At 37.0% G+C, this 23,766-nt stretch overlaps 1 long non-coding RNA gene across 1 annotated transcript in view; it reads left to right on the forward strand.

Moving 5' to 3' along the window:
• The window catches only part of LOC116282678 (uncharacterized), a 154,591-nt gene that overhangs the window by 125,294 nt on the left and 5,531 nt on the right, over positions 1-23,766 (forward strand). The gene's annotated exons all lie outside the window — the stretch shown is intronic.

A 23,766-nucleotide genomic window follows, 5' to 3' on the forward strand; every position in this document is an offset into this window, starting at 1 on the left:
TTCAAGAGCAGGATAGAGCCTGATAATGCTGAGAGCATCAGTGGTACCAATTAGCTTCTGTATGCTGCTTTATAATTTCCAATGCATTTTTATACATGTTATGACACAGCAGCACTGCAAGGTAGGTGGCTAATGTTATTGTATTCATTTTTTATTGCTGCATAACAAATTACTACAAATTTAGTGAATTAAAGGACACAAATTTATTATGTTATTACGGTTTTATAGGTCAGAATTCCAACAAGGGTCTCACCAGGCCAAACTTGAGGTGTCGGCAGGGCTGTGTTTCCTTCTAGAGTCTCGAGGGGAGAGTTCGATTCCTTGCTTAGCAGAATTTAGTTCCTTGCAGTTGTAGGACTTAGGTCCCCATTTCCTTGACTCACGGCTTCTTACCTCCATCAAAGCCAGCAACATTAGGGTGAATCCCACTTATCTTTCAAATCTCTCCTGTGCCATCTGTCACAACATCTTTCTGATTTCAGAGAGGAGAAGTTTCCCAGTTTTAAGTATTTGTGTGACTAGATTGGGCCCAGTTGAATAACCGAAGAAAACGTCCCATCTCAAGGTGTATATCTTTAATCACACATGCAAAGCCCCATTTGTCGTGTAACATAACACATTCACAGGTTCTAGGGGTTAAGACATGGACATCTTGGGGGGGGTTCATTAATTTTCCCCCCACTGTTACCATTATCCACATTTTACAGATAATAATAATGCAAATCACAGAATATTAGAGACTTGGAAAGAACACATAGTAAGCAGCAAAGAATGTTCTCAGATCCAAACTTGTTTTACTCCAAACCCAAATCAGTGTTCTTCCAGCAGACAATTTGTTTCCTGAAAGGCAACTCAGCAGTTTTTCTCTCTTGCATCTTCCCTCCCTCCCCACCCACATGTAAACCCATACTTCCATTAACTATATTTATGGCTGACATTCTTCAAGCATTAATGCATTTTCCAAAACTTCCACAAAGAAGCTGAAGTTTAGTTGCAATTCTACTGGTTTTGAGGTAATTTCTTCCAAGGCTTATACCACTGAAAGTACTGAAAGTGTTATTTGCCAACAATTGGATACTTTCAGCTAAGGCTATAAAGAAAATTTATTTCCTTATGGGTTGAGTGCTAGAAGAAGTTTATAGCAGGATACATGTAGGTTATCTCACAATTTTTCTCAAAAGATGTACTTAACAATTTGATACCGAAATGCTCAATATTCCTTTGAGACAGGACTGGCCACTTTGTATTTCCTAGAAAATATTTCCAGCTTCCTTTCTTGTTACCAGGACTTAGAAACATAATTTAAATTTATTTTCATGTGATTTCAGCCAACCAGTAGGTGTTTATTAAACCCATTAATAAACACAAAATGTCAGGAGGCAATTCAAGGGAATATGTGATTAAATGGAAAATTGTGGAGCCCTCACTACTCTGAAAGCAATCCTGTTTCTGAAGTACAAGGAGGCTGTTCTGATTAGAAGCAGAAAATACTCTTTAAAGAAAGATGGATGAGAGTGGTATATAGCTCAGTGGTAGAGTGTGTGCTTAGCATGCGCGAGGTCCTAGGTTCAGTACACTCCATTTAAATAAGTAAAGAAAGAAAGAAAAAGCAAGCAAGCAAGCAAGCTAATTATCTCTCCCCTGGTTGGGGAGGGGCGTAGAAAAAAGAAAGATGGACAATAAGTTTAGGTTGGTTGTATACAGAAATATAGAGAATGGTAAAAGGTTGGCCACAATCAATCATATGCTAGAATAACAATAAAATGAATATTTTTATCCAAAAAGTCTTGAAAAGTAAATGTCATCAGCTTATACATTTTGAAATAAATTATGCACTTTTATAAATTGCAAATCAATTTATAAATCAATTAAATCAATAAAACTCATTTTAAAAATGCCAGGCCATGGAGTAGATGCAGCACAAAACAGAGACATTAAAAATGTTAAAGAAAAAAGTGAAATTTAAGAAAAATTAGTCTGACAGCAGTACGTAATCTGAACTGTTAAGTGGAAGGATATAAAGAGAAGTAAACAGTCAGATGCTTTCCAGCCATCTAAGTCTGTGATTATGAAGACAGTGGCATCTAAGAGCTGATTGGCTCTGGGGTCAGACAAACACTGGTTTAAATCCCAGCCCTTCTTTCACCAGCTATTTGCCTTTGGACAAGACACTTGATTAAGACTCAATCTTATCTTCTATAAAATGGAGATGATAGTATTGTCCACCTCGTGGAACTGTCATGAGAATTAAATGAGATGATATATAAGAAGCACACAGAATCCGGCACATAGAAAACACTCAAAACTTTTAACTGTCAGTATAATCATGATTGTTAAGAATGGTGGCAGTGGAAATGGAAAGACAAGGGATAAGGGTCATTTTGAAGACAATGTGATTAGGACACAGTAAATGTCTCCAGACTTTCTAACTGATCACTGAAACTTACTTGTTTAGGAAGTTGGTGGAGTCTAAAACCTTGCCTGATGTAGTCTGTCATGCCAGATATGTCACCCAAATCAGTTCTGTCCACATAGGGCAAAATATGGTCAGGACCATATTGTGAAGATTTCAGATTTAACATCATTGTCCAACAGGACTTTTTACAGTGAAGGAAATATTCTACATTGGAACTGTCCAGTATCATAGACACTAGCCACGTGTGGTTATTGAGCCCCTAAAGTGTGGCAAGTACAACTAAGGAACTGTTTTTTTTTAAATTAATTTCATCATATTAATTAACAAATTTAATTTTAATTAAATGTGAATGGCCGCATGTGGCTAGTGGCTGCTTCTCTAGACACTTGTACAGCTGCTATCATATCCAAGAAGGTCACTGATCAGGATGTAAACCCTGAGTGCAGATGCAGTCGGTATTGCTGGCTGGTGGCTGTGAGTACAGAAGATGTGCTCATAGGATCTCTCCCAAACTAGAAGCAGATTAGAACATAAGCTGAGATCACGACCACCTCAGAAGCAGAAAGTCCAATTCTTCATTTTATAATCCAAAGCTAACTTTGAATATGTTTACATTATCTAATAGTTTACATAAATCTGAAGGGTGGATAGAGAAAAGGAAGTGAGTTAGGAGGTAAGAAAATAAGATGGGAGACACTGAAGACAGAAGTCCATCATCTAGTCAGGAAGGAGTTAGGGTCCATCTGTTGCTCTCAGTCTCTGTGTACAAGCGGAGCTTGAGATGGAGGAGAAAGGAAGTAGTTTAATTTCACTTCTTCTTTTTGCTGTCTCCATCTATTCTTCTATTTCACTTCCAGTTTTAACCCTTCAACTGACTGCTTCCCTCCTCTGTCTTATTCCACAGTAGTGACAGCACAGAGAAATATATAAGCATTCTGGGAAGCTCCTTTTGTCTTTCATAATTGAAGTAGAGGAACCAGGACAAGACAGATGGAGACATTGAACCGTGGTACAGTTGAACCAAAGGCTTCAGCAGATCCCATGGGGAAGCACTGGAGCTAGAATGGCCCTTCAAAGGGTCCTGGATTATCCTGAATTGAGGCAAAGAGGCTGGTCCTTTGAATTTCCCCTGGCCCCACATTAGTTAGTCATGGAATGCACGCTGTCCCTAGAGAGAAAGCATAGACTTGGGCAAGGCAGCTTTCCTTTGGCAGAGGACAGTGTCCAGAGAAAGAGGGAGTTCCTGGAGAGGAAACTGGCAGTTTGTTTCAGCAACCAGCACTCCTAGCTGTTGACAGACGGAATGAGCCTATAAAAGTGGGGCGGGCGGGGGGAGGCGTCTGGGCAGTGTGCCGCAGCAGCCACTATGTTTCTGTCCCTGTCTTTGCCACGAGCAAGAGAACCTGAATAATCCACCCAGCTTTCCCAAGCTTTTGTGTTCTTATCTGGATGCAAGGGAAGTGGAAGAGCTGCATTCTAGCTGATAGACTTTGCACTCTGACTTTTTATTTTAAGGACTGTTCTCTGTTTTATTTATAAATTTGCTGTTTTTAAAATATCCTCAAGGCAAGGCAAAGCAGGGGCTTTTATGAGATTTTTTTTCTGATTTTCATAAAAATTGATGGCTCTATCAATGCACTGCTTCATTTAAAATAACCTCGAAGTCAACACTTAGTTTTCATAAGCTGAGGATTTCCTAATTTCTTTAATAAACAGCATATTCACAAGGTATGTGGCTTTTATTGTGCCACCTAGTTTTGTCACTGTGCTGTGGAATCCATTGCTTTATTTTGTGATCATAAGTTATATCTATTCACCTTTAAACACACACACACACACACAGACCAACTTTCACTAATGAATCTAAAAAGACTTCAGAGTACAATTTTATTTTTATTTATTTTTTTTTTTAGAGTACAATTTTAATGTCACTGTGGTTGGGTGGGACTACTTTTAAACCACCCCTGAGGAAAAAGTTTATATCTCATTCTTAAATGTCTGCAAGGAGCTCTTTCAGAATGTAGTATATCTTTTATTCAGTGATCATCAACCGTCATAGTTAGGAAGTTCTTTCTGAAATCTAACCTAAATCTCTCCTACTGCAATTTCGAACCACTACCTTTTCCATCCTTAATGAATTAGGAAAGGACCTGGTAATCACTGTCACTTACCTCTTACAGTTTTTATATGTTTAACTTCTTAAGAATTTATTAACACCTAAACATTCTCTCTTATATGACATTTTATCACACTCAGCTATCGTCTGCTTTTTAACTCTTGACAAATGTTAGTCTTTGGGGGGCATTTTTCTAGCTTCTCTATATATTCCATAAAGCATGGAGACCAAACTTAATGAGTCTTTAAAACACCGTGAATGATGAAGTCTTTGTTATTTTAGAGGTTTGGCATGTTACAACCCAACATGGGTTAGCTTTCAAATTGCCTTAAACTATCCCTACATTAAAAGTGTATATTGGATTATTTAACCTCAAGGAAGAAACAATTTTCCCATAAGACCTATTTATAAAGTAAGATTGTATCTTCCCTTATAGGGGAAGCTAATGTAAACTATTAATAACATATATCAGGTGCAAAATGTTCTTAATGCTAATTCTTTCCAAATAATCTTTAAAATAACAAGACTAGTTCTGTCTATTAGAGGTTGGTTTTGAAGGACAAATATGTTAATTATTCCTAGTCTAATAATCAATACTTGGGCAGTTACTGTTTTCTCTGAAAGCAGTTTTCATGACCTCATTGGCTAATGTGAATTTCTGGTATGTAATCTTTCCTAATGTTAGCAAAATTAAAAGAAAAAAATGAATAGAGCTGCTTGACAGGCTTTTCTGTAAGCATATAAAGTTTAAAAGAATTACCCAGTGGAAAGGTATCCCATGCTGTTGAATTAGAAGAATTAATATTATTAAAATGTCTATACTATCCAAAGAAATCTACAGATTTAGCATGATCCCTATCATATTACCCAGGAAATTTTTCATAGAACTAGAATAATCCTAAAATGTATATGGAATCGCAGGACACTCAGAATTGCCACAGCAGTCCGGAAGGAAAAGAACAAAGCTGGAGGCATAATCCTCCCAGCTTCAGACAATACTACAAAGCTGCAGTAATCAAAACAGTGTGGTACTGGCACAAAAGCAGACATATGGATCAGCAGAACAGAAGAGAGACTCCAGAAATAAACCCACACACCTATGGTCAGTTAATTTTCAACAAAGGAGGCAAGAATATATAGTGAAGAAAAAACAGTCCCTTCAGCACTTGGTAATGGGAAAGCTGGACAGCCACATATAAATCAGTGAAGTTAGAATACTCCCTCACACCATACATAAAAATAAACTCAAAATGGCTTAGAGACTTGAATATAAGACAGGATACCATAAACTCCCTAGAAGAGAACATAGGCAAAACATTCTCTGACATAAACCTCAGCAGTGTTTTCTAAGATCAATCTCCCAAGACAATAGAAATAAAAGCAAAAATTAACAAATGGGACCTAATCAAACTTATATGCTTTTGCACAGCAAAGGAAATCATAAACAAAATGAAAAGACAAACTACAGAATAGGTGAAAATATTTTCAAATCTTTCAACTGACAAGAAGTTAATTTCCAAAATATATAGACAGCTCATACAGCTCACTATCAAAGAACAACCAACCCAATCAAAAAATGGGCAGAAGACCAAATAGACATTTCTCCAAAGAAGACATACAGATGGCCAAGCACATGAAAAGGTGCCCAACATCACTAATTATTAGAGAAATTAAAATCAAAGCTACAATGAGGTATCACCTCACACAGGCCAGAATGGCCATCTTTAAAAAGTGTACAAATAATAAATACTGGAGAGGGTGTAGAGAAAAGGAAACCCTCCTACACTGTTGGTGGGAATATAAATTGTTGCAGCCACTATGGAGAACAGTATGGAGGTTCCTTAAAAAACTAAAAATGGAGTTGTCATACAACCAGCAATACCATTCCTGGGCTTATATCTGGAAAAGACAGAAGCTCTAATTCAAAAAGATATATCAACTGTACACCAGAAATTAACACAACATTGTAAATCAACTGTACTCAATTAAAAAAATACATGGACCCCAATGTTCATAAGAGCACTATTTACAATAGCCAAGACATGGAAACAATCCAAGTGTCCATCAACAGTTGACTGGACAAAGAAGATGTGGTATAGATATACAACTGAATACTACTCACCCATAAAAAAGTATGAAACAATGCCATTTGCAGCAACATGAGAAAAACAAATCTATGATATCATTTATATTTGGAATCCAAAAAAAAAAATATATATATATAAATGAACTTATTTACAAAACAGAAACAGACTCATAGACATAGAAAACAAACTTATGGTTACCAGAGGAAAAGGGGGGAAGGATAAATTAGGAGTTTGGGATTAACAGATATACACAACTATAAATAAAATAGATTAAAAAACAGTAATTTACTGTATAGCACAGGGAACTATATTCAGTATCTTGTAAAAACTTGAAAGGAATTGGAAAAAGAATTTATATATATATATATATATATATATATATATATATATATATTTTTAGTTTTTTTATTTATTTATTCATTCATTCATTCATTTATTTATATCTGAATCACTTGCCTCTGAACACCTGAAACTAACACATTATAAATCAGCTATACTTCAACTGAAAAAAAGAAAACAAATAAAGAGAATTATTCACACAAAGATGAAACAAAACTCAAATTTTGTATTTTGAGGAACATGGAGAAAGTACAAAAAAATTAAAATATACTTTCTATCTGGTATGTCAAATATAAAAGCAGTATAAAACATTTAAATTTTGCAGTGGTTTGTATATTCTATTTAACTGTAAATTTTATATTTATATATGGGAAGTAAGTATATCATCTATACTTGTATTTTAAGACCCAGCCTCCTTCAGTGAACCTCTGCTTGGTAAGTTTATTACCTCCTAAAAGCTGGCTACCCACAAGTGCATGTCTATTGAAGAGTCTCATGACACCCGAATTTGGATCTCACCTGGTGTGTAGGTGCAGTAACTATCACCTGTGCCTCTTGGATTTATATAGCCTTGACCTTTTCCCAATTCTGACTGATGAGCTCTGGGCTGCTTCTCTGAAACTGTTGCTGCAACTGTCCCCACAGGCTGAGTGGTTCCACAAAACCCCTTTGCACGGAAATAATTTCCCCGTTTCCACCCAGGCATACATGCAGACCTGAAGAATACTTTATCCTTTGGTGGTAGGTACTTTCTATGCATTAATTTATTTAATTTTACAAAAAAAAAAAAACTTTTGATGTAAGTACTATTGTCACTATTCTACATTTTAGAAAATTAAATCCAGAGAAATTAAATATCTTGCCCAAGCCACACTCCACTAACGGCCAGAGACTGGATTTGAATAGGTATTTCTGACTGCAGTGCACAAATGTTTCCCATTATCCACTGAATACCCCCATTGCCATGTGTAGGCAGGATAGCTTAGCACTTCAGAGTAGGGATGGTAGAGTTAAACTGTTAAAAGGGTCTCAAAAGCACTTCTCAGTTTATGACCTACTTGGCATCTCTACACTCCAAGTCCATGATGTGTAAAATGGATGTAATAGTAGTATATAAGGCATAGAGTTGTGATAAGCATTCAGTGTGACTGTGTGTAAAATGCTTAGGAAAAAACTTGCCATGTAGTAAATACCATTAAATTAGTTATTATTCTTTTATTTTTATCATGTGATGAAAATATCTTGCTGAAAAGCAAATGGCATAAAGGATGAAAAAGTGGTAGTAATGCATTAATTCAGTAGCCCGTGTACAGTCTGAAAATGGGTAACTAGTCACCTTGTAGACCTGCAGGGAAATGGAGACACTGAGCAGGTCTATTTGACTATTGAACAAGGTAGATGGAGAAGTGCTTACAGTGGACAGTCCCTGGGGAGCAAGGGACACTAGAAGCCACCATTTAACATTAAATATGGGGAGAGTAATTATAAAACTACTTGGAGTTAAATCCAGGCCTTAAATATTCACTATTTCCTAATTTGGGTCAAGACCTGGTGTCTAATAAAATCCACAGTATGTTTGACAGCATTCCACATATCCTTATTTTCTTCTTGATTTGACTTTCAACTTCTTTATTTAACATTCTACTTCGTTGTCAACACCTCAGAGGAGAGTATTCTGCCTAAGTAGCAGACTTCATGGCAGCTTTCAACTCTGTCTTGTGCCTGATACCAAGATCTGAAAACACTCTAATCATCTTGTCACACTTTCAAAATTAAAGCATTGGTGGCATGATCAAAGGCTGAGATTCCATTGAGAACTCCACCTAGGATTTTAATCTGACTCCCTGTACATCCTGGTTGCAAACATATAAACATTTTTATTGTAGTGAATCCTTATGTAAATAGCATGCAGAGAAAAGGGTCATGAAAGTGACTACATCAGTCAGAGTAAAGATGAATCCATTTATACCTTCACTTCTCCAACTATCGCACAGTCAAAGGAATTTAGATTCCCGGTATGAGTTCAAATAAGCAACTGCTATATTAGAATAGAAGGAGCCTGAATGCCTACTTCATAGCACAAGACCAATGGAAGTATACCATGTTATTATGAATGCTTCAGTGAATTCTTAATAGTGCTTAATATTCATTCCTTTGAGTCCCTCTAATAAAATAAACCCTAATACTGACTATGCTGTCAATTGCACATATTTTTGTTAGTGTATCAAATACACCCAGCTAATATTACTTTAATTCAATTCTATGAGTTTATAGCAAACCCTACTCAGTAGTTACCATTGTGCTAAAACTTTGGCAGCTACAAAGAAGTAAAACCTAAGATATTTTAAATGTGTATAGATATTCACAAAGCATTTTCAATGAAAAACTTTTATTTGTCATGCATAATAATCCTGTGTGCTAGTTTGAATACAGCCAGTATTATCATCCCATTTTAGAGTATAAAAATCAAAATGAGCCAACTAAGCAAAAATCCATTTAAATAATTTGCCCAGAGTCTTGACTAGTAAGTTGCAGAGCCAAGACCCAAACCTTGGTCTTCTGTTTCAAAAAACCACATGCTTTCCACCTTTAGATGGCCTGCAGACTCACTGCTGTGGCAAAGTTTCATAGAAACGTTACCTTAAACCCTCTTGAAACAAGGCAGACAATAAATAAGACTTAGTTGCCCGAATGAAAAGACAACAGGCATTCTTCAAGTTAGAAAGTAAGAAGAATCCTTATGGCCTTTTTTGGTGGGAAAGGAAAACCTTCCTAGAAGAGTTGGAACTTCGTATGTTCCCATGTTGGACCTTCATGTGTTGCTGAACTGTGTAGAGGCAGATGAGGAAAAGCCTGATTCCAACTTTGACTAACACAGGTAACATAGCAGAGTAGGAGCAGTGAGATACGGACCAGTCCAGCATGCCATGGGGGTGGGAGGTTCACGCTGGAGAGTAGCAGGTGATTGTAATTAACAAAGCATAAGAGATTAAACGATAGAGAGCTTTATATCAGGCAAGGAATTTGGCCTGGATTCAGCAAACCACACAGAGTTGGGATAAAGGAAAAGATAATCCAGCAGCATGGTGTGAGATGAATTAGAAGCGCCATCAAAATAAGGTTGGGATGGTGAAGCTTTGTATCAGGAACAGCACTGGGTCATTAAGAAGGACACCAAAGACTATATTGTACATAGTGACCAATCTATGTTAAATGCAAAGAACAAAGGACAGAGGTGATCCCAAGAATTAGAGTTACCTGTATGATGATGGAGCCATTGACTAAACAGGAAAGCTAGTTTGCAGTCTGAGTATATTTGAAAGTAGTGGGGAGTGCAGTGGGTAATGTTTGTAAAATGGCTTCCTCTTTTGACTGAAAGCAGGCTATGTCCTAATTCAAGGTCCTAGTTTCTTTAAATTGGAGACAAAGGAATGATTGAGCCATGATCAGTTTGTATCTTTTACAAAACATCCTACTTCCCACTGTATCCTTAAGATACAACAGTTGGGCATATTTTGAAAGTTTTAAAATTTCCAAATGGCAGTGGTTTGGAGGCTATTGGAAAAATACCAAGAATCCAGTTACCCTGGATGGAACTATACTTCTAAGAATCTTTTACAAAGAAAGGAAGGAAAGAAACTCACAGATATTATTTGGACCAAGTATGCACAGGCATTATGTATGTGGGGCATCTGCATCTATCTTCCTTCAACCAGCTCTGGCAGCCCTTATAGTCACCATCAATAGGGATGTTAATAGTGTGTGGCAACGGAGTATCAAAGAGGCTCAGTATGTATGGCAGAGTGTGCCTTCAAAGCGAGGTCTTCTGCTTTCAGTTTGGTGTGTAGCCAAAGGATATGGTTCTTCTATAAGTATGTCATGAAAAAAGGGAAAGAATCTGCTATATAAGGTCCTGATAAAAGAGAAAAGGGGGAGAAAGTACAAGATAGGATAGGGAAGGACACCACTGTCTTTAAAGAATAAAAACATAAAATAGAAATAACTTTAAGGCACAGTAATAAAATATAAGCTAGATAAATATATGCTAAAAAGATACAAAGGAAAGATGCACTCAGAGTGCATAATGTTGTTTTTAATATATCGTGTTAACAGAATCCAAAAATTATCTTTTTTATGGTAACATTAGGAGTACTTCCTGAGGTTAAAAAACAAAGATTAAGGGATAAGATGTTTTAATCCTGAAAATTTAACCTACCTTCCATATTATTTAGAAATTAAGTGTGATACTTTTCCATCTAAGAGTGTCAAATGCTGTTTTTTGCCTCTCTACCTCAGTAAACATGTTGTTCTTCAGCATTTGCCTCAGTACAGAACCATCATCAACTCACAGCTTAGTCATGAAGTTCAAGAACTGAAACCCAGAGAATTGTCCATATAAATGAAGATACTTAACTTGTGCAACATGACAGAAAACAAAATGTTTCTAATGGATGAATCATAACATAATAGGGACCATCCCACAAAAAAGCTTCACACTCTTTTAACATACAATTTTAAACCAATTTAATAATCACAAAAGAGTTCAGCTAATGTTGGATTTAGGAGAAGAAATAATTTACAATCAGGTCGTTCACTGGAATTTGACTCTACATTTCAGTGATCCTCAACCTTGACCATGCATCAGAATCACCTGCGAGGCTTTGTAAAAACACCTGCTGAGTCAGAACCTGTGAAGGTGCAGCCTGCACTTCTTTGTCTGGAAAAAAAAAAAAAAAAAAAAAGCTCCACGAATGATTCAAATGCACGAGCCAGGTTGAGAATTCTGATATAAACAATTCATAAATAGTCTTTCAGTCACCTTTCTCTGAGAGGAATTAGTTAGGATATTGCTATGCAAATGTAAAAACAAAAGTGTGCCCCGATAAGGAGAATTTGGCCACTTCTAAGAAGAGTTACCTCAATTTCATTGCTCCACAAAACAGCTGTAATTCCACAATCTGTACACCTCCAGGCTACCCCACTTTCAGCAGCTGCGATAAATTCCAAGCATATTTCCAATGCAAACCAACCCAACCTTTGAATCTAAATCCCTCCAAGTTTCTCCTGAAGTTTAACTGTAAATGTTGACTTTGGTTCAACTTTCCCATTGCCTGCATTAGTCAGCTAGAATGGTTTAAACATTTATAGATAGAAAAGTTCAGATATGATCCATATTTTATTGTAATCGAATGTTAACTGGGTCGCTCTTGCGACCAAGCATTTGTCTACTATGGACATTTGAAAATAATTATTGTCAATGAATCTTGGCTTTTTGTTCCTTGAAAAGTGATAGTTGAACTTATTCAATAAATATTTATCGCGACTCTACTATTGCTGAACGCTGTGATATGCACTGAGGATACAATAATACCCTTAATTTGCTCATGGTCTGATAGGAAAGCATTCACTTGACAAATATTAATTGAATAGAAGCAAAGATGCATATGGTGTAATATCTGCATTCTGGGACATCACAGTGAATGTGGAAAGGCAGATTTATAAACAACTTCCTCATGATAAAGTATTAGAAGGTACTATGTGCTCACAAAGGAAAAGCAACCTATATGGGGAAAGTCAGTACAGGCTTTTCCAAGTAAGTGGCATCTAAAGTGGAAGAATGAGTGGAATTTTCCAGGTGGAGAAGAGGAGAAAATGTATGCCGAACAGAAACAGTACCTGCAAGTCTCGGAAATAAGACAATCATGCCTGTCATGGGAGAATGAGGACTTCATGGAACATGTAGTACAAGACTCACCGGCTCGCTCTCCATTGCCATCCTTGCCATCATTCTTGGTAACTTCACCAGACCTGGAGATAACTGTCCAGTTGCCTGGCTTCTAGGCTCTTTACTTCCAGTCATCATACAGAAAGGAGGAGTGACGGAGAATTCGTACTCTGCCTGACTGTCTTCAAACTAGGACATCAGTCTTCTTTTGCTTTCAGACTCAGACTGGAACTATACCATTGGCTCCCCTGGGTCTCCAGCTTACTGACTGCAGGTCTCAGGACCTCTTGGCCTCTGTAACTGTGAAAGCCAGTTTCTTACAATATACATATGCATGTACGCATGTGTGTGTTCATGCATGAGTGTATGTGTGTGCTCACGTGTGAGTGTGTGTATGTTCTATGAGCTCTTTTTTTCTATAGCACCCAGACTAATGCAGTAAGCATCAACAAATAAAATGGATGAATTAATGATGGCATGTGTAGCTGGAAAATGGCAGAGGAATAAGAATATGAAGCTAAAGAGGTATCAGTAATAGAAACAACACTTAAATGCATTATGCCTTAATTATATGCAAGACACTCTGTCAGGCACTTTAAATGGACCACTCCATGTAATCTTCGTAACACCATGAGATGTGTACTTTTATTATCTCCATTTTACAGAGAAAGTCACTGAAGCTCAGAGAGGTGGGGCAAATTTCTAAGGTCATATTAATATAAATGTTTTGTTTTAATTCATTTCTAAAATAGAAATATTTTTCTTCATTATTTCGGTTCTTTCAAATCAATCAACTAGTCAATCATCAAGAACGTACAGAGCCTGCTATTTTGTGCCCTGGGTGATTTCCTCTCAAGAAATGAAGCCACTGACAGCGAGCACGGGCATCTCCCTGGCTTCAAGAAACATCAAGTCAAAATTACTCCAAACACATGATGCCTTTGGAGAACCTTCCATTTTTCAGTTCTGTAATAGCTATTTGCAATAGAAAAAAGTAATTATGAGAGCAAAATACCTACTAATTACAAGCAGCTGTAAATAAGAAAAATTGAGTTCAAAGAAGTGTCCTAAACCATGTGTCCCATTTCAGAAATGTGCCATCCAGGTCATTAGTAATGTGGGAGTTATTTTTTACTGTAAAGACTAAAAAGTCTGTCCCTGGCAGACTTAATTTAAAAACTAAGAACTGAAAACAGACCTCCCCCCCCCCCAATCACACATCCATCTAGATCAGGAATTGGCAAACTTTCCCTGTAAAAGGCCACACAGTGAATATTTAAGGCTTTGTGGGCCATGTAATCTCTGTCACAACTGTTCCACTCTGCTGTGCGGTGTGAAAACGCCACAGACGATAAATAGACGGATGGATGTACTGTGTTCCAGTAAAACCATACTTCCAAAATTAGATGGTGGGTTGGATTTGGCCTGAGGGTGGTAGTGTGCCCAGTCCCTGCTTTTAGAACCTTAGGTACCATATTCCCAGATTAGAAAGCATGAGGAGCTTGTTCACTCTGGTGTGAATTACTCGTTGATGCGTTCTAACCTGGTGAGTACTAGTATGTATCCGGAAGACTAGATGGAAAAAGGATAGAAGGTAGCAGTAATTAATAGGATTGTGTCCCTACCTGAGCCTGTCCTAAACAAACAACCAATGAAGAACCTATTGAAGTTGAAGATCACTGAAGAATCAGAGCAGTTGCCACTTTAAGACAGGACTACCATTTCACTCAACATCATTTTTCATCAGATGGTTCTTTAACATTATTGGTTCCATCACATAAATTCCATTTTACTGCAGATGTTTACCTATCGTAGACAAAGCAGATTTGTTACTTTCTCTGCAATTTGATGACTTGTAAACTGAGGCGTAGAACCTAATTAGGTAAAAGCACCTGCAAATTATTTTTTAGGTTATATCTAAATGGTACCACAGGTTTCCAAGTTAAAGATCTAGACATCAGAAAATCTGCATTGGCAGGTTTAGACTTTTTCTTGGTTTTGAATTTCAAAAGACTACAAGAGCATGTTTTTAAAAATTATAATCAAAACATCTGAGTCATACACCCAATAAATATTTAGATTATAATAAAATACTAAATCTTTCAATGTAAAACAGTATCACTTTTAGCCATGCAAAAATGTCATGACTAAAACTCATTATTTTAATTCCCCTTGAAATTGCATTTATATTAGTAAACAACATTTTTTTTTACTTTACACATTTTTTTTATAGATTTATAAAATCTATAGTATTTTGTTAGCACTTCAGCTTGAAAATGAAATCTTGTTAACACATTATACTGAAATTTTATTGTTGCGGGGATTGAAGGAACTTTCAAAACTATCTGGTTTTGGCCTTAACTTACCATATTCAGTCGTTAAACTTTAGTTTCCAACGTGAATTCTACAGAACACAAGTGCCACCATTTTTTTAACACATGTTTTGTGTTGTTTTGTTTTATTCCATAAGAAGGATAATTTCTAAGTTCAACTAAATTTAGGAAACTCTTGGTTAATCTTAAATAGGCTTCAAAGCTGATCTTCAGACAACCTATTCTTCTGAAACATAATTTACTCTATTTGCCCAAATGTCAAGCCTCAGAAGTTTTTGTAAGGTTTGGGTTAACATTTGGAAGAAAATAGCATTCTTTGTCTGGCAGGGGTAGGGCCAAGGATGTCCTGGGGGCAGAACAGAAGTCTCCTCCAGCTCCTTGTTTCCAAACTACTGAGAGAGATTGACAGGCAGGTTGGTGTGCTGCCAACACAGAAAGCCTTCTCCTCCAGTCCACACGCATGAGCTCCATCCCGAACTTCAGTTCAGTGGACCAAATCTAAAATCTTATCTATCAACAAATTACGTTTGTTTGTCAACTTAAAACTCTGCTGTATGCTATAGTGTTCTTATTGTTATTGAAGTTGTACGTTAGTCAGGAGAGAATTGCTAGAGACTGTGGAATTTTTTAAATAAATAATCAAAGTACATTGAGGCAAAGATAATTTTTTAAATCTTTATTTTAAATTACAAAGTGGGTCACGACATAATCTTTGAACAACTAAAGGGCTGTTTGTGGAACAGGTGAGCACGTTAGAGAAAATTAATTTGTCTTTCTTGCCATATTAACTTAATTTTCTGAGAGTTAAATATACATTTTTTTCAGATGTTCTTTCACTCATTTTCCACTTCATAACTATGACTTCTGTACATAACAGCACTTATCAGTTGATTATCAACAACTGCTTACGTGAAACCACAGTAAACATGTGGTTAGAAACTACCAAGAAAAAAAAAGCTTATTTTTCAGCTTTATAGAAGGAGAAGGGATGTGGTTAACAAAATAATGTATTTTAAAATAACAGGAGTACTATTGAGACCACTAAGTCCATCAAGGGTTGTTTGAGAAGACATTGTAGTATCTTTTTAAATCTTCTAAAATCAGGTGTTTTATTATATGAAAAGGTGAACATCATATACTACAATTTCAAATTGCCTTATAATTTCTGAAGTCCTCTTTTTATGTAGACGGGCAAGAGGGACAGATCAACTAGAAGAAAAAAGTAGAAATGGGTCAGTAGGAAGAGGTAAATGGAAAACTAGAAAAATTGAGAGAAATTTTAAGAATTTTTTTTTATTGAAGTATAGTCAGTTACAATGTTGTGTCAGTTTCTGGTGGACAGCATAATGTTTCAGTCATACATTTACATACATATATTCTTTTTCATTAGAGGTTACTACAAGATATTGAATATAGTTCCCTGTGCTATACAGAAGAAATTTGTTTTTAATCTATTTTTATATATAATAGTTAACATTTGAAAAAATTTAAGATTTTTAAAAAGAAGAAAGGCTTCTAGAGGGAAAGAAGAGAAGAATAGAAAAGAAGGAAGAAAAAGAAGACAAAGAGGATAGAAAATAAGAAAAAGGATTAAAATAGATTTGTATCTAATATAATGTGCCTTAATTCTTTTTCCTTCCAAAAACTAATTATTTTGAAGGAAAGGCTAAATTATGTAAAACATAAGCTGTAACCACCCAGGAATTACAGAACTGAAACTTTTCTTTCACCAAATAGCTTTTTTGCTTCACAGTAAGATGTCCTGTCTGGCATTTCTGAAACACAGTGGTCACCTACCTTATCTGCTCTCTGATCTGCTACCTGATCCCATGGCTTACTTCCTGCTCCTTCCCTCAGTAACCACCAGCAGAGTAAGTAATTTAGGCAAATATCCTCAATGGATGCTAAAACCTTGGTCTCAATGTATTAATCCACAGACAACTTATTAATGAAAAAGGGAAAAGTATATTTTTACAAAGGAGAAACCCGGCAGTCACCGTCTTAATCAAGTAATCAAACTAAGCACCACCAACAGGGGAGCAGCCTGACATTTACCTCTGTACTATTCCTGCCCAGAATACTTTCACCTAAATCACACTGCAAGGAAACAGTCAAACAAATGCAGAATTGGGGACGCTCTGCACGACAAGTGACCTGACTTCACAAAAGATAATAGCATGAAAAACAAAAAATAGGGAACTGTTCTGTGAGAAAAAGATAAAAGACAGGCAACTCAAATGCTTTGCATGATCCTAGCTTGGTTCCTAGATAGAAAATAAAAAAAAAAAAGAGCTATAAAAAATGGAGGACAGTTATAGAAATGTAAATATAGATGATATATTAGATGATGTCATTGAATCATTATTATTAGTTTGCTTAGGTATGAAAAGATTTATTATGTAGGAGAATGTCCTTATTCTTAAGAGATGCAAGCTAAATATACTTGGAGGTGACAGAATGTCTGCAACTTACTTTCAAATAGGTCACCAAAAAACTGTGTGTGTGTGTGTGTGTGTGTATATAAAGACATAAATCAAACGTGGCAAAATAACAATTGGTGAGCAAGCTTTCGTTGTACTATTATAAAATATTCATAGGTTTAAAGCATTCTAAATAAAAAGATGGACAGCCGGGTGGTGTTGGGAAATTGTTGGCCTTGAAGTCAGAGAACCTGGAACCTGAAACTAATGTTTCTATCTTGGGCAATCCCCTCTAGCCCTCTGAGCATGAAAAGGATAACCTCAATGATCCGCCTCGTAAGATTGCTGTAAAGATGTATAATGTATGTGAAGTGGTGTTTGTGAACTCTGAAGCACTCCAGGGTTATTAACCTAGAGTCCAAGGAGAGAAGACAGGGCTCCACGAATTTGGATGGGGAAAAATTGCATCTTTGCATTCAGTAGCCTCTAAGTGAAATTTAACATTTCCTCCAGTTATACACGTAGGCATGAGTTAGATCATGTGTCAAGTACATAGTAAGAGCTCAATAAATGTTAGCTCTGTTATCACTACAGTTAATTTTTTCAGATTGCACAGTCATGAAAAGCATGAGTCAGTCCAGAGTTCTTACAATCCTGCATCCTCTTCTTTCTTCCACATCTAAAAGGACACACCTACTCTGAGCCAATATTGTGTGACAGACGCTATATCACTGACTCATGTTTCCCATGACCCTCATTTGTGCAACTTAAAAAAATGAATTGCAGTGATAACAGAACTAACTCAAGTTGTTCAAAGCTGAACTCCTTGTCTTCCTCTCTATCCCCACACCCCTAAAAAAACCCCAAACTGCTCACTCAGAGTCTCTCTCATAATGGCACTCCACCTGTCCAGGTGCTTAGGTCAAAAATGCTGCAATCATCCTTGACTCCTCTTTCTCCACTCATTTCTACATCTTCAGAAGATTCTGTTTGCTTTAACTTTAAAATGAATTTTAAAATCTAACCACTTCCCTCCACCTCCACTGCTGCCACTCTGGTCCAGGCACCATCATCTCTCACCTGGAGAGGAATGCAACAGTCTGCTGCCAGGTCTCCTGATTTGCTCTCGCCCCCTCGCATCTATGCTGTCTGTGTAGAGCTCTCCTTCTACAATGCGTCATGTCATGACGTCCCTCTCCTTAAAGCATCGCAGTGGTTCCCATTTCCCTCAGAGTCAAAACTGAACTCCTTCAAGTGATCTCAAGAACCTGTATGAACTGACCTCCCCTTACATCTGAGACCACAGCTCCAACTACTCCCTCTCCTCGCCTGCCCACTCACTGCGTCCCAGCCACTGGGAGCCACGGGTCTCCTCGTGGTCCCTTCATCAAGCCAAGCTTGCTTCCACATTAGAACTTTTGCACTGACTGCTCCCTGGATAGTCATATGGCTAATTCCATCATCTCCATGTCCTGCTCAAGTCACCTCCTTAGTAAAGCCTATAACTGGCAATCTGATGTAAAATAGCAACCCACCTCATGGTGTCTAATCCCACCTTGCTCTGTTCCTTTTGTACCTAAAGTGCTTATCACCTTCTAACATATGAGTAATTTAATTATATATGATCCATTTCTCCCTGACAGATTATAAGCTCCATAGAGGCAAAGATCTTTTTTAGTTTACTCATACATTTTTTGTTATATGTTCATTACACAAATAACAAATGTTGATGAGAATATGGAGAAAAGGGAACCCTTGTGCACTGTTGGTTAGAATGTAAATTTGTGCAGGCACTATGGAAAACAATATGGAGGTTTCTCAGAAAATTGAAAATAGAACTACCATATGACCCAGCAATTCCACTCCTGGGTAAAATTTGAAAAAAAGTGAAAACACTAATTCAAAAAGATATAAGCATCCCAATGTTCATAGCAGCATTATTTACAATTGCCAAGATACAAAAGCAACCTAAGTGTCCATCAACAGATGAATGGGTGAAGAAGATGGGGGGGTGTATACACACACACAAGTATACACAATGGAGTACTACTCAGCCATAAAATGGAATGAAATTTTGCCATTTGTAACAGCATAAATGGACTTGGGGGGTATTATGCTAAGTGAAATAAGTCAGACAGAAAAAGACAAATACTTTATGATATATCACTTATTTGTAGAATCTAAAAAATACAACTAGTGAATACTAAAAAAAAAAAACAAAAAAAAAAAGCCTCACAGATATAGAGAACAAATTAGTAGTTACCTGTGGGGAGAAGGAGGGGAAAGGGACAAGAAAGGGATAGGGGATTAAGAGGTACAAACTACTATACATGAAATAAATAAGCCACAAGGATATATGGTACAGCACAGGAAATATAGCTAATATTTTGTAATAACTATAAGTGGACTATAACCTTTAAAAATTGTGAATCACTATGTTGTACACCTGAAACTTAAATAATATTGTACATCAGCTATATCTCAATTTAAAAATTGTGTTTATTTATTTATTTTTGTTGAATTTTTTGTTTGTTCAGCTTTTTATTGTGGTAAATTCCACGTAACATTTACTACCTTAACCATTTTTAATGTACAGTTCAGTCATGTTAAGTACATTCATATTGTTGTGCAACCATTGCACAAACACCATTTCCAGAGCTCTCTTCATCTTGACAAAATAAAATTGTATTCATTAAACCATAACTCCCCATTTCTGTTTCCTCATATTCTATAAGCACCTACCATGTAGGTACTTAATACATTTTTGTTGACCTAATGAATAAATGTCTGTCCCAAAACTTGAGGTGTCATCTCTGTGGGGTGGATTTCCAGATTTATAACTCAAAGAGATTCAATTTCAAATTTCCCCAGGTCTGTCTAAATGTTGATCTCTGTATACTAATTATTTGGGCTGTGCATCTTGCATCTTTATATTCTCCAAGATCATTAACATAGACATAGTGAATGTTTACTAGAAGTCTAGTAAGTGAATAAATGACTGAATACCACAGTCATGAGTGTTGGGCCTCCCCCTGCCTCAAAACCCAACCCCACATGTTTCAGCACCGCCTACATAGTCCTGAATCCACCAGCACGCATGAAAGCTGAGATGTTCTGAGTAGGAAGGGTGCCAGTTAGAAAACACCCAGAACCATTCTTTTTAATATTATAAAAACCAAAGTTTAACATGACATATTGATAGCCTTACTTTAAGATGCCAGAGCTTTGAAGGCCAGCAGATGGAAAAGATGGAAAGCCAGGAATAATCAAGTCAGTATACTTCCATTGGGAATTGGGGATTAAAAGAAACAAGCTCCAAGAGTTCTAACTGTTCAAGAATCTACCAGGCCTCTTGAGAGAAGAATCAAGATGGAAAGCCTAGGAAACCATAATTAACTCTTTCTCACCCAAAAAGAAAAGGGAAGATGAACCACCACCCTCCCCAAAGTAGGAAAAAGGTCAAGATGTTTAGAATCCATCCTGTGATCCCTGCTAATAGTGGTGAGGAAGAAAACTTTTTAGAAAGCCATAGGATTACATCAGTCAAATTTACTTCCTCTCAAATCCTAGGAAATGCTCAAGATTCTTTGGCAAAAGTGCCTGTAAATCACAGGCTAATTCTGGGATCATAGAACAGAGCTGGGATCCCCTCCACACCTCTGAGAGAAAGGAGGGGTAACAGCTGCAGTGAGAGGCCAGGTGGGTGGACCAGAGCCAGGTGCAGAGTGGAGAATGAGAGTTGGCCACAGGAACAAATCTTTAATGGCCACTGTGGAGAGGGCACGAGCAAGGGGGTGTGGAAAGGCTGAGAAGTCCAGGGGCTGAACCAAGTGGAACCCTGGAAGCCCTTATTTATCCCTCTTGCCTCCAGGGGTATTATTCCAAGTAAAGAATAAGCATAAGTAGATCAACTCAATTGAACTGTCTCTTCTTCAAATTAAACTTTCAGCCCCAAAATGGGTCATAGGTCTGTGCATCCTAACTCATAGATATTCTGTCTTTCAAAATTTCACACTGGTTGAATGTTTTTTCATCAAACTGTAAGTTCAACCTCTCCATACGATTAATCTGAAAAGTTGAAACTGACTTCTGATGGCTGTGAAACAAAATGATACGTCTCCTTCATGTCCTGGACCCTGTTCCTCATCCAGTGCCTCTATTTCTAAAAGCTTCTCTTGTGACATCCAGATGAAAAGTTGTAGGATTTGTGGGGGGTTAAAGAGTAGTTTCTACTGTGTGGTGGTAGAAAAATGTTTTGACTCTTCTTAGCTTCTTCAACTGGCCTCAGCCCAGACTCACAAGCAACACACAAGATTTGGAACTTGCACACCATGAAAACACACATCAAAAATTAATCCAATGTCTCCTTCTTTCATCTAGTTCAAACTTTCTGAAAGATTGCCACATCTTCTCACCTAGCATTTGGTGGTGCATCTTCTAATTGCTTACCAAAATCTCTGTGAGACACTTTTTCCCTAGTGTTTTTCCTTTAGCCCCGAGAAGAGAACCCTAAGTGTCAGAGAAAACATCAACCAGGCCCACGTGCCTCCCAGGGAAGGAAATCAGACTCCAGAGTAATGTGAAGCAGAGAGATGCCTTATCATGTGTTGCAGGATTAAAAAAAAAAAGTGAAATTCAGTTTTACTCAATAATTGAATTCCACACCACACTCCTTTGGGGTCTTTGATGATGAACTCCTTTGGAGTCTTTGATGATGAAGAATTTGCCTTAATTTCTAAAGGCTGAGGGAAAATACTGAAAGACATTAGAGATTAGGGAAGTTATTAAGAGTTAGGTGGGATGGCAACAGAAAAAAAAAAGAGGTAAAGGGTCCAAACTGACAATTTAGAAAAAATGTTTTCAAAAGGTGTATCTGATTAGCCATCTGTTGAAATTTGCATTAGCCTACAATATAAATGTTGTTATGAATGATGGGGTTGGGGGAGTCACGATTAGTTGCCTTTCCAAGAGCCATTCTTTTTTCTTTTTGTTTAAAGAATCCTGGTCTTATGGCCAGTTTTAGGGGATGAATCATAGTCTAAACCAGAGGAAACCAGAGGTTTTCATAAAAAAAAACAGGTAATAAATATTTTAGGCTTTGCAGACCATGTGATTTCTGTCACAACCAATCAGCTTTGCCATTGTTGCATAAAACAGCCATAGACTCTCTCTCTATATATATGTATACACACATATATATACATATATATATGTATGTGTATGTGTGTGTATATATATATATATATATATATATATATATATGAATGTGTGTGGCTATGTTCCAATAAAACTTTATTCACAAAAACAGGCATTGATCTGGGTTTGGCCCAGGACCATAGTTTGTCAACCCCTAGTCTAAGGCAATCAGGCAACTCCAATCCCTTTGACAGTGACTGATCTAGCCATAGATAGGTGACCTAGTTCTGCTGGGTATGAAATAAGAGAAAATCAGGAGGTTTCTGATAAAGAGTTTCTTTCATGATAAAAGAGACAGGGTATGAGAAGGAGATATTTTGATCCCCTCCCTCTCTTTTTCCTTTGAACACTTGTTTGAGGATGTGATGCTTGAAGCTGTGGCAGCCATCTTGTCCTCATGAGGTTCTAAGTTGGAAAACAAAAGTCAACAGGCTGAGAATGGTGGAATGGCAAAATGGAAAGAGCTGGGATCCTCGTTGAATCACTACACTACCACTTATTTCCAAATTTCTTGTTAGGAAAACAGTAAATGTCCTGATGCTTAACTCATTGTGTATCTGGTTTTCTGTTACTTGTGACTGAAAGCATTCCTAATAAATACATCCAGAGAAGCTCAAAATGTGAATGAAATAGTTTTAATGATACCTTTAAATTCCTCTGAGTATCTTGGGATATTTTCTGCCATAGCATGGAGGATGGGCTCATATAAAATGAAAACAAGGACTACCAAAAAATGTACAGAATTTCCACCGTAGAAGGTGTGGAGATTACACCTGTGCTACCCAGTGCTGCTGGAGAGGAACCACCGTGCCTATAAAAGAGATCATTTTCACATATGAAGTCATTTTAGGTCCGGTTTTGTTAACAAGGAAGAAGAGAGGTTGGAGTAGATATGAGTAAAAGCAACTAACAGTGACGGTCAGATCAATACAGTTACTGAAATTATTATTGATCATCCTGAACTGTCAAATAAATAGGTGGTTTGTGTTTAAGAATGCAGAGAAGTCCACAGACTATTGTAAAAGTTTGTTGTGTAATTAAACCAAAAAGAGTTTTATATTCCTCAGAAAGCTCAGCATACATGGACTCATGTCCCCAGACCTTATATTCATTCAATAGAAATTTACTCATAGC

Source organism: Vicugna pacos, chromosome 12 (assembly GCF_048564905.1).
Source record: "Vicugna pacos chromosome 12, VicPac4, whole genome shotgun sequence".
Classification (NCBI taxonomy): Eukaryota; Metazoa; Chordata; class Mammalia; order Artiodactyla; family Camelidae; genus Vicugna; species Vicugna pacos.